Below are 8,882 nucleotides of genomic sequence, written 5' to 3' on the forward strand. Positions count from 1 at the left end.
ATAAAAGTTAAAATTGACGGTTAGGTTTAATGCTTTTATGAAAGCGTTCTTTAGTAAATATCGATGTTCATTATTGATGACTTAATGTTCTTCGTTATTAAATTAATAGGGTTGTCACTTTCAAATGAGACATTGTCAAAGGTATCGGAGATTCGAGTGTTGAGACGACAACCAAATTATCATTCAATTTCACTTGTTCGTTACTCTTCTTCCATTGTTCATTGTTGAACTGTTAATGTTGATTGTCATTAATTATTATGGTTGTGACCACCAAAAGGAGATGACAAGGCCACATGGATCATGGTATTTAACAAAATAATGGTAGAAAGAATAAACTAATAGTCCAATACTGCTTAGTTATTTACATGTCAATATAAAGTGTCCGTCAGTTCAATTACCAAACTTGTCACCTCAATAAAAGTTAGTTAAAGACAACAATAAATTTAGAGGAAAATTGAAGTGCTTTTTGGTGAGCAATATTAGAAACTCTATATCGATTTTTATCACGAGAGTTGAAAGACAACAATAAATTTTGGGTGCATTCTGTGGACGTATGCTAGTTTAGACTGAACCATAAAAATCATTGTGTCTCGTATTCGTTTATTTCTACATTTTCATTGTGTTGGTGTTTTGCTTAATTGAGATCTTAACATGTAGAGCTTAACTGAGCTGTTACATTAAACGTAAAAAATTGACACATGTTTTTTATACCTTTAAAATTTGACATTAAAAAGATTAGTTAGTTTTAATTTTGACTAAAAAATATCATTAAAATTAATTAAAATAATGAACGGTTTAACTTCAGAGACTGTCTAATCGAGACATCTTTACCTAAATGTGTTCCAACCTAGCCCAAATCTTTCCAAGTCGTTTGCTAACATGGAAACTACAAATTTTGTGTTAAGTTTGTCAAAAGTTCACACGAAATAATCCAACCCAAGTCAACAACAGTCTTCAGAATCTCATACCATAAAAGCTAGGGTGTTTATATTTTGATTTAAAACCACGAAGCTGGTTGTTAGTTTTGTTTCGTGGTTGGTTTTTAGTATTAGGAAACAATTTGACTCATTTTTTATGGAAGTATAAAACCAGATTAGATACTATCATATTGTATTTATTTTTGAAATGTTTTTTTTAAATAATATTAACCAAGCTATATTGATAAATAACAATCCCAACTTCATTTTTGCCTGGTTGCAGTCCCAACTAAATGTGCATTGTTTATAACGATTCGTGATTAACTGAGAACTAACCCCGTTAGTTGTAGGTCGCCGGAAAAACGTTTTTGGTCCGAACACTCACATTTCTTCATGAAAGACTCAACCTTTTCGTTTCAAATATTTTTGTCACCTTAGATCGTTCATTTAGAAATCTTGTTTCAGTAAAAACCTCAGTTATTGAGGTTATTGGAACCCTTAAATCACAGTCAAAACTGGCTGATGGCGCTCAAGTGGTGGTAGTTGGTTGGTAGTGGTGTTCAAGTTGAGTTTTCCGACAAAAAAGTGTGAGTTTTTCGACCATAAACGTTTTCCCGGTGACCTACTACTAACGAAGTTAGTTCTTCGTTAGTAGCGAACTCTTATAAACAATGCACATTTAGTTGGTACTATCAGCTAAGAGTAAAGTTGATACCATTATTTGACAACAGAACATACTGACATAACATAGTTGAGATTATTTAAAACCGGTATGACGTATTTTTTAACCGATGTTAAATATAAACTGGCCCAAATCAAACCGGGTTAAATTCTTCCGAATTGGGCTTAACAGTTCATAACCGTAATAATAACAATAATAATCTGAGATTCTTATTATTCGTATACCTCGCCAGATTCCGTTGGGACTTTGCAGGTAACTCTTCTGTGTTCACAATTCCACAGTAAATTAATATAAATAAGCTATCTGTTATTATATTGTTTCAATACGTCTACTGTTGATTATGTTATTTGAATTTGAATTAAATTGAAGCTATATGTTTTTTTTGTGAAGTAAATTAGCATTAAAATTTACTCAGTTAGGGTTCCAATTTAGAACTTGATGATAGTTGTTACTTTGCAACCTACTATCATTAATTTATTATTGTTGTGATATGTCTAAGCCAGTAAGCCTCTATCAACACTCATTATACCGATTAACCAAATAAGTCATATCGTTTAATCCAGCATTTTTGCCAAATAGAACAATCGAATAACTTAATAGGAAATTGTAAGTTATAGATTTTAAATGCAAACGTAGAAATTGGTCATATGAAGTATTTTTGTCATCTGTTGCTAAATGGAAACCTGTTTGCTCACTCTTCCACGATTTCTGATGCAAGTGCGGTCCGGAAGTTTCATCGCATTAGGCTTTTCGCTTACTTCGATTGTTTAAAGTCACATTCTTTTCGCAGGAATGATTTTTTTATTTATGTTGAAGTTTTATTATTTTAGCTTGCTTTAGTTATGTTAAAGAGTACAATCATCTATGTATTTCACTTCCATCTTACTAATTTTGCGGTTGAAGTTTCATTATTTTAGGCTCTTTAGCTTGCTTTGGTCAGAGAGTATAATAATGTATGTATTTCACTTCCATCGTATCAATTTTGTGGTTGAAGTTTCAGTATTTATGTTCTAGAGTTGAAGTTTCATTATAAGCAACGGTCGAACATTTAAAAATTTAGGAGATGAATTCGTTTATTTGGTTTATTTTGTAGAGAAAGTTCTTGGTATCCGCTAATTTGATCAATCATGCCGACCGTTAGTGTCGGGAGAGACCTTCTTTTCCAAGCCCTAGGACGCACTTACAGTGAGTTTTAACTTTCAATCTGAATATAACCTTTCAAATTTCCAAAAAATCATCTTAAATTTTTAATGTGTCTTCATTGTTTTATTTTTGTCAGCACAAGAAGAATTCGATGAGTTATGCTTCGAGTTTGGAATCGAGCTCGATGACGTGGTAAGTATTTGCATAACCTGTTTCCTATCCCAATTGTATGCAAGCAAGATATGCATGATTTATCGAATTTTAAATATAATTTACCAGACAACAGAGAAAGCAATTATAAGAAAGGAGAAACATCTAAAAGAAGAGAACGGAATCGGTGCAGATGAAGAAATTATCTACAAAATCGACGTTCCCGCCAATCGGTAACCTTTAACCTTTCCTCATGTTGCTCATGTTTCGACTTTTTGACTTCATGTGTAACGTGTTTATTTAAATTGCAGATATGATTTGCTATGTCTTGAGGGACTTGTTCAGTCACTGCGCATATTTTGCGGGGTTGATTCTGTACCTAATTACAAACTTGCTAATATTAATAAGGAATCTATGTTGAAAATGCATGTAAAGCCTGAGGTATGTTTGTTTATAGCAGCAAGAACTCTTCATTTTCACATCTTTGGTTAATACTCTAATCTTTGTTTTATTACAGACATCTGTGATACGACCGTTTGTCGTTTGTGCTGTTTTGAGAGGTATAACTTTCAATGAGGCGAGATATAACAGCTTTATTGACCTCCAAGATAAGCTTCATCAGAATATATGCCGGTAATATATGAGTTATCATCAGAGTACATATGTATGCATATATGCATATAATTATTATATATCTGATCTTTTAAGATACTACTATATTTTTCAGGCGAAGAACTCTGGTTGCTATTGGAACACATGATTTGGACACAATAGAAGGCCCGTTCACGTATGAGGTTTGTGATTTTGCAAGTTTAATAAGGTCACTTGAGTAATTTTTATCACTTAGTAATTTAATTTTTTTTTTCTAATATATTCAGGCTTTGCCACCACCAGAGATTGAGTTCAGGCCACTAAAACAGGTAAAAAGCAACATTGTTTAAACTTGATTTGTGCATATTAGCATACGTTAAATACAAACTCATATGTAATATTAGAAAGTTACAAACTTTATGATGTCTTCTTTTATAGGTGGAAACTTTCAAAGCTGATAAATTGATGGAGTTTTACAAGGTAAGTCACACGTATATTTTCATTTTAACGAGTGCGTGAAACTGTGAATGTGTGTTTATACTTTATGCATATAAATCTATGTTTGCTTTATGAACTTGCAGTCTGATTTGAAGTTGAAGAAATTCTTACACATAATCGAAGACTCCTGTTTACCCTGTTATTTACGACCAAAACAGGTATTGTACTTTGATTTTTTAGTATTTTTGATCATTTAATTTACAAACTACCGATTGATTTGTGCAGAACCGTGTTGTCTCTTCCTCCAATAATTAACGGAGCCAACTCAGCTATCTCTTTGACGACCAAAAACGTGTTCATTGAATGCACGGCAACTGATTTGACCAAAGCGAAGATTGTTTTGAACACAATGGTTACAATGTTCTCGGTTTACTGTGAACAGAAGTTTGAAATTGAACCAGTTGAAGTAACATATCCAGATGGAAAATCCTATATTTGCCCCGAGTTATCACCATATGATATGAAGGTGTCTCTATCATACATTAATTGTATAGCTGGCGTCTCATTAGAGGCAGATAAGGTTGCTGGGTTGTTGAACAAAATGCTGTTGCATGTGAAACAATCTGTCTCGGAAGATAACGACTGCGGTTTTATTGTGTCGGTTCCACCAACCAGAAGTGACGTTCTTCATGCATGTGACGTGGCAGAGGTATAAAATATTATTAGTTGTTATTATTATTATTATTATTATTATTATTATTATAAGTGACATGAGTTTTCTGTTTTATTGTAACAAAGGACGTGGCGATTGCTTACGGTTTCAATAACATTCAAAAGAAGATACCTGCATCTTTGAAGCCTTTACCTCTGAATCAGTTCAGCGACTTACTTAGAACAGAGGTGCATATTTTTAATCATTTCAGTTTATAGTTTTGACTCATTTACTTATAAACTAATAATAATTTTTTCTAGTATGTGCTTGATATGTTTTTATAGTTTGTTTTTCTGTTTAGATCGCACTGTGTGGTTACACGGAAGTGTTAACATGGATTTTATGCTCTTACAAAGAGAATTTCCCCATGCTGAACCATAAAGATGATAAGAAAACCGCGGTTATTATTGGAAACCCTCGTTCTGCAGATTTTGAGGTTTGTTTATTTTCACTTTTACCCTAGTGTTTAAGAAAATGTATAATAATAGTTAGGGCCATTCAAAAAGCCTGCGGCTCGCGGCTCGCTTGAAAAAAGCTCGGCTCGAAAAAGCTCGATTCTAAATGAGCTCGGCTCAACTTGGCTCGATTTCTAAACGAGCCGAGCTCGAGCCAGTTGGCTCGTTTAGATTAAACACTAAATTTTAATATCTATATATTATAATAGCATAACAAGAAATAAATACATAAAAATTATACATATATTATGCCACTCGATACCTAAAACCTTATAAAAGATTAACTAAAATAAAACATATATAGTTATAAATTCTCTAGTTTATAAATTTATATAATATTTATGTTAAAATTATGATTTTTCTCTTTTATATATCAAAATTTGTAAAATATAAAATAAAAAAATGATAAATAAAAAATAATTTAAAAAAAAAAATTAAAGGAGCCCAGCTCGACGAGCTCGAGCTCGATTTTTCAGCTCGATAAAGAAAACGAGCCGAGCTCGAGCCAGCTCGATTAAGTTCGAGCTCGAGCTAGAGCACGCTCTGGCTCGACTCGACTTGGCTCGTTTACAGCCCTAATAATAGTTGAATGATATAGGTTGTAAGAAGCAGTCTCATGGCTGGTATACTGAAGACAGTTGCACATAATACAGATCACCCGAAACCTATCAAGGTAAACAACTTCATGCGTCATAATTTCATCAAAAATGAAGAATGCTAAATAATCTGTTAAGTTAAATGCTTATAATGTTATTTTTAAATTTTAATATTCCAACTGTAGATATTTGAAGTAGGTGATGTAACTTTATTGGACGAGTCAAAAGACGTTGAGGCCAAAAATCATCGCCGGCTGGCAGCTCTTTACTGTGGCGCTACTTCTGGTTTTGATGTAAAATACTAAAATTAACTCGTATTTTAGTTCTAACATTTTTCTGATTTATTAAAATGTGGATGATTAATATTTCATTTTTTTTAATGCAGCTGATACATGGGCTGGTAGATAGAATAATGGAAGTAACAGACCCTCGTGTACCTTCGGATCGTAAGGAACCTAATTACACGATTGAACCGTCAGATGTAAGTAATTTCTCATATTGCATTGTTAAAAAAAAAGTGAAAAGTTACAAATTTGTTATTAATGAAGGACCCTGAGTTTCTTTCGGGAAGACAAGCTAGCGTCGTTTACAAAGGGAAACGAATAGGAACTTTTGGTATTGTTCATCCAAAGGTACTTGAATTTAACAGGCCTTAAACTAATTATTATTATTACTTTATAATTTTTTTATGATGTTTTTGACTTTGTAACATATTTTATACGACTTTCAGGTGTTGGAAAACTTTGACATAAAGGACCCGTGCTCCTTTGTGGAGATCAACATTGAGAGCCTGCTATAGTGCGGGAAATTGTATCTTGTTAATCAAAAAAGTCGGTTTTTACTGTCGAAATTGATAATACGAGGCTTAAATTTTGTGTTTTGTCGGGAGTATATTCATGTTACTTGGTTATACATGTTTAGGTGATAAGGCGAGAAAAATACCCTATAAACTACACGATTCAAATAAGATTTGATGGGTTATCTGGATTATGTTACTTTCGTTGTTTTTTGTTTCGAGTCGGGTATGAAAAGATCATTGCTTCATAATTTAACTCAAGCTAGACTATTTGAATGCATAATTAAAGTATGTGATTAATAACGTATCACTTAACTAATCCTTATAATAATATTTTATGATTTTATTAATTTCATTCTAATACAAAATAGTGAATACTGAAAGCTTAGTTCCATGCTGATCTATTTGGATTTGTTGACTTTATATGGATGACTAAGTCAACTTCTGGAGGGATGACTTTTATCAAATTGCAAACTAGAAAATTAGTAGCAAATTTGATATTTGATTCTTAATTAAGAATTTGTTAATTTGATCTATAATGATCTTTTGACTTGTTCAATATGTTAATTTACAATGGGTCCAACTATTTATATACATGCATCAGTGTATTTGTCATATCATATGAGTCGTATGATGTCAAATTAACTCTACGCAAAGGGTTTGTCAAATCATACTAGTGGTATGAGAAAACGTAAAATGTTTATATGAATTAAATCCACAAATCATCTTTCTCATTTTACAATTGAGAAAATAAAAAGAATCTAAGCAAGCGGTATGTAATTTTTTGAAACCGCAGTTAACAATTACTCCAAAACTTTTGGCATAACCGATTGAAGCTATATTTTTAATCTAATTTTCGGAGATTGTTAAGTCAGGATCCAAAATATATACAAAATGATATGATGGATATAATTTTCGCTCAGGTTCGAATCCGGATGGCGACACGGGTTTCTATTAGAGTGAGGAAACTCCTGTCAAGTGGCAGGGGGCTCGAAATTTCCCGTGGAATGCCTAGCCAAACTCGGATGCCAAGCATGAATCCGGTTAAGACAACATAGTCTTGGCCCGAGTGGGGCGGTTGGGGCTCTCGCTCGAGTTCTCATTTCTTCATATTTGATATTTAAAGAAAGTCACCGTTCGAAAAATAAAATATGATGGATATGATTTGATTTATTTAATATAGGTTGAAGAATTCGGATCATCAATGCGTATGAAGAAATACATAAGAACTTATTTAATATCAAATATTATGACTTGAATAAACATGAGTTGACATTAGGTGTTTCATAATTTATTAAGATTGAAGGAAAAAAAGAAAAAGAAAATTCGGTCATCGTATTATGTTATGCAATCTCAGTTTATTTTGACGTATTATGTTAAGCTTTCAAACGTTTTTAATAGGGTAACTTATATTCTCCTCCGGTTTTCCTCGTGGTTAGCAATGGCTACTCATGAAAGGTGTAATTGGTGATACACTTTGTTACATATTGGTTTCTTCGTCTTTGTCTCAAATACGTGGGTGTTTGTCTTTAGGGTTTTTATTGAATTTGTTTAAGCTCGTGTTGAAAATATATAGATCAAGTCAAACCAACGCGCTTTGAAGCCACATGGACTCAATCGGGCCATTGTAGGTTTAAGGGGCTAAAAATGTTCTCGTTCAAAAAGCACAATAAATCAATAATACAAAAAAAAATTCTCTTTCCTAAATTTATTTCAATTTTTTCATACTTATTACACTATAAAAAGTGTTCCAAACCACTTGTATAATATACAACTAAACTACTTAAATGAACACTACCTACTACATTCTATCTTGTTTAGTAATATATAAAACTTTGATGATTAGTCAATTGCTAGTCTTTCATTATGAATATGAATATATAATACCTACATTCTATCTTGTTTAGTAATATATAAAACTTTGATGATTAGTCAATTGCTAGTCTTTCATTATGAATATGAATATATAATACCGTCACTTTTATAAAAGTAACACAAAAGTTTCAACACCACAATCGCCACAAACAATGGACCGCTAGTGACTTGATCCACTTATAAGTTTTAAACATTTATTTATCGCGCTCGTATCATATATGATAAAAACACTAGAAAGCGTTGTTATCCAACTGTAATCATCGACATTTTTAAAGTATAACCGAAACATAATTATTATTAGAGTCATATTTCTATATAATTTTGTTAGTGTACGTTTATACGCTCACACTAAGCATTATTTTTTCTTATAGTGGTTGTTTAATTCACTAACAAGTCACTATCCCTCGGTAACCTTTATTTTACCATAAGATAAATCAATCTTAAATTCAAAAACCATTTATTTCCCATAATAAAGTTCAATTGACGTTTCCACATATTTATTTCCTTTCCTCTTTTCAACCAATTAA

The 8,882-nt window shown here is 32.2% G+C and overlaps 1 pseudogene across 1 annotated transcript; it reads left to right on the forward strand.

The window, feature by feature from the left end:
- Nucleotides 1-2,685: 2,685 nt before the first annotated feature.
- On the forward strand, nt 2,686-6,638 carry LOC143559580 (phenylalanine--tRNA ligase beta subunit, cytoplasmic-like; annotated as a pseudogene). Its single transcript, XR_013139964.1, has 17 exons — nt 2,686-2,784; nt 2,879-2,934; nt 3,022-3,125; nt 3,204-3,333; nt 3,410-3,525; nt 3,620-3,686; nt 3,771-3,812; nt 3,922-3,963; nt 4,065-4,139; nt 4,207-4,630; nt 4,720-4,821; nt 4,935-5,069; nt 5,687-5,761; nt 5,870-5,977; nt 6,070-6,165; nt 6,233-6,316; nt 6,415-6,638. The product of XR_013139964.1 is annotated as a phenylalanine--tRNA ligase beta subunit, cytoplasmic-like (transcript).
- The last annotated feature ends 2,244 nt before the right edge of the window (nt 6,639-8,882 follow it).

The sequence above is a fragment of the Bidens hawaiensis genome, unplaced genomic scaffold, assembly GCF_021521415.1.
Source record: "Bidens hawaiensis isolate Kalapana, Puna unplaced genomic scaffold, B.hawaiensis_p1.1 tig00019940_1, whole genome shotgun sequence".
In the NCBI taxonomy this organism is placed as follows: domain Eukaryota; kingdom Viridiplantae; phylum Streptophyta; class Magnoliopsida; order Asterales; family Asteraceae; genus Bidens; species Bidens hawaiensis.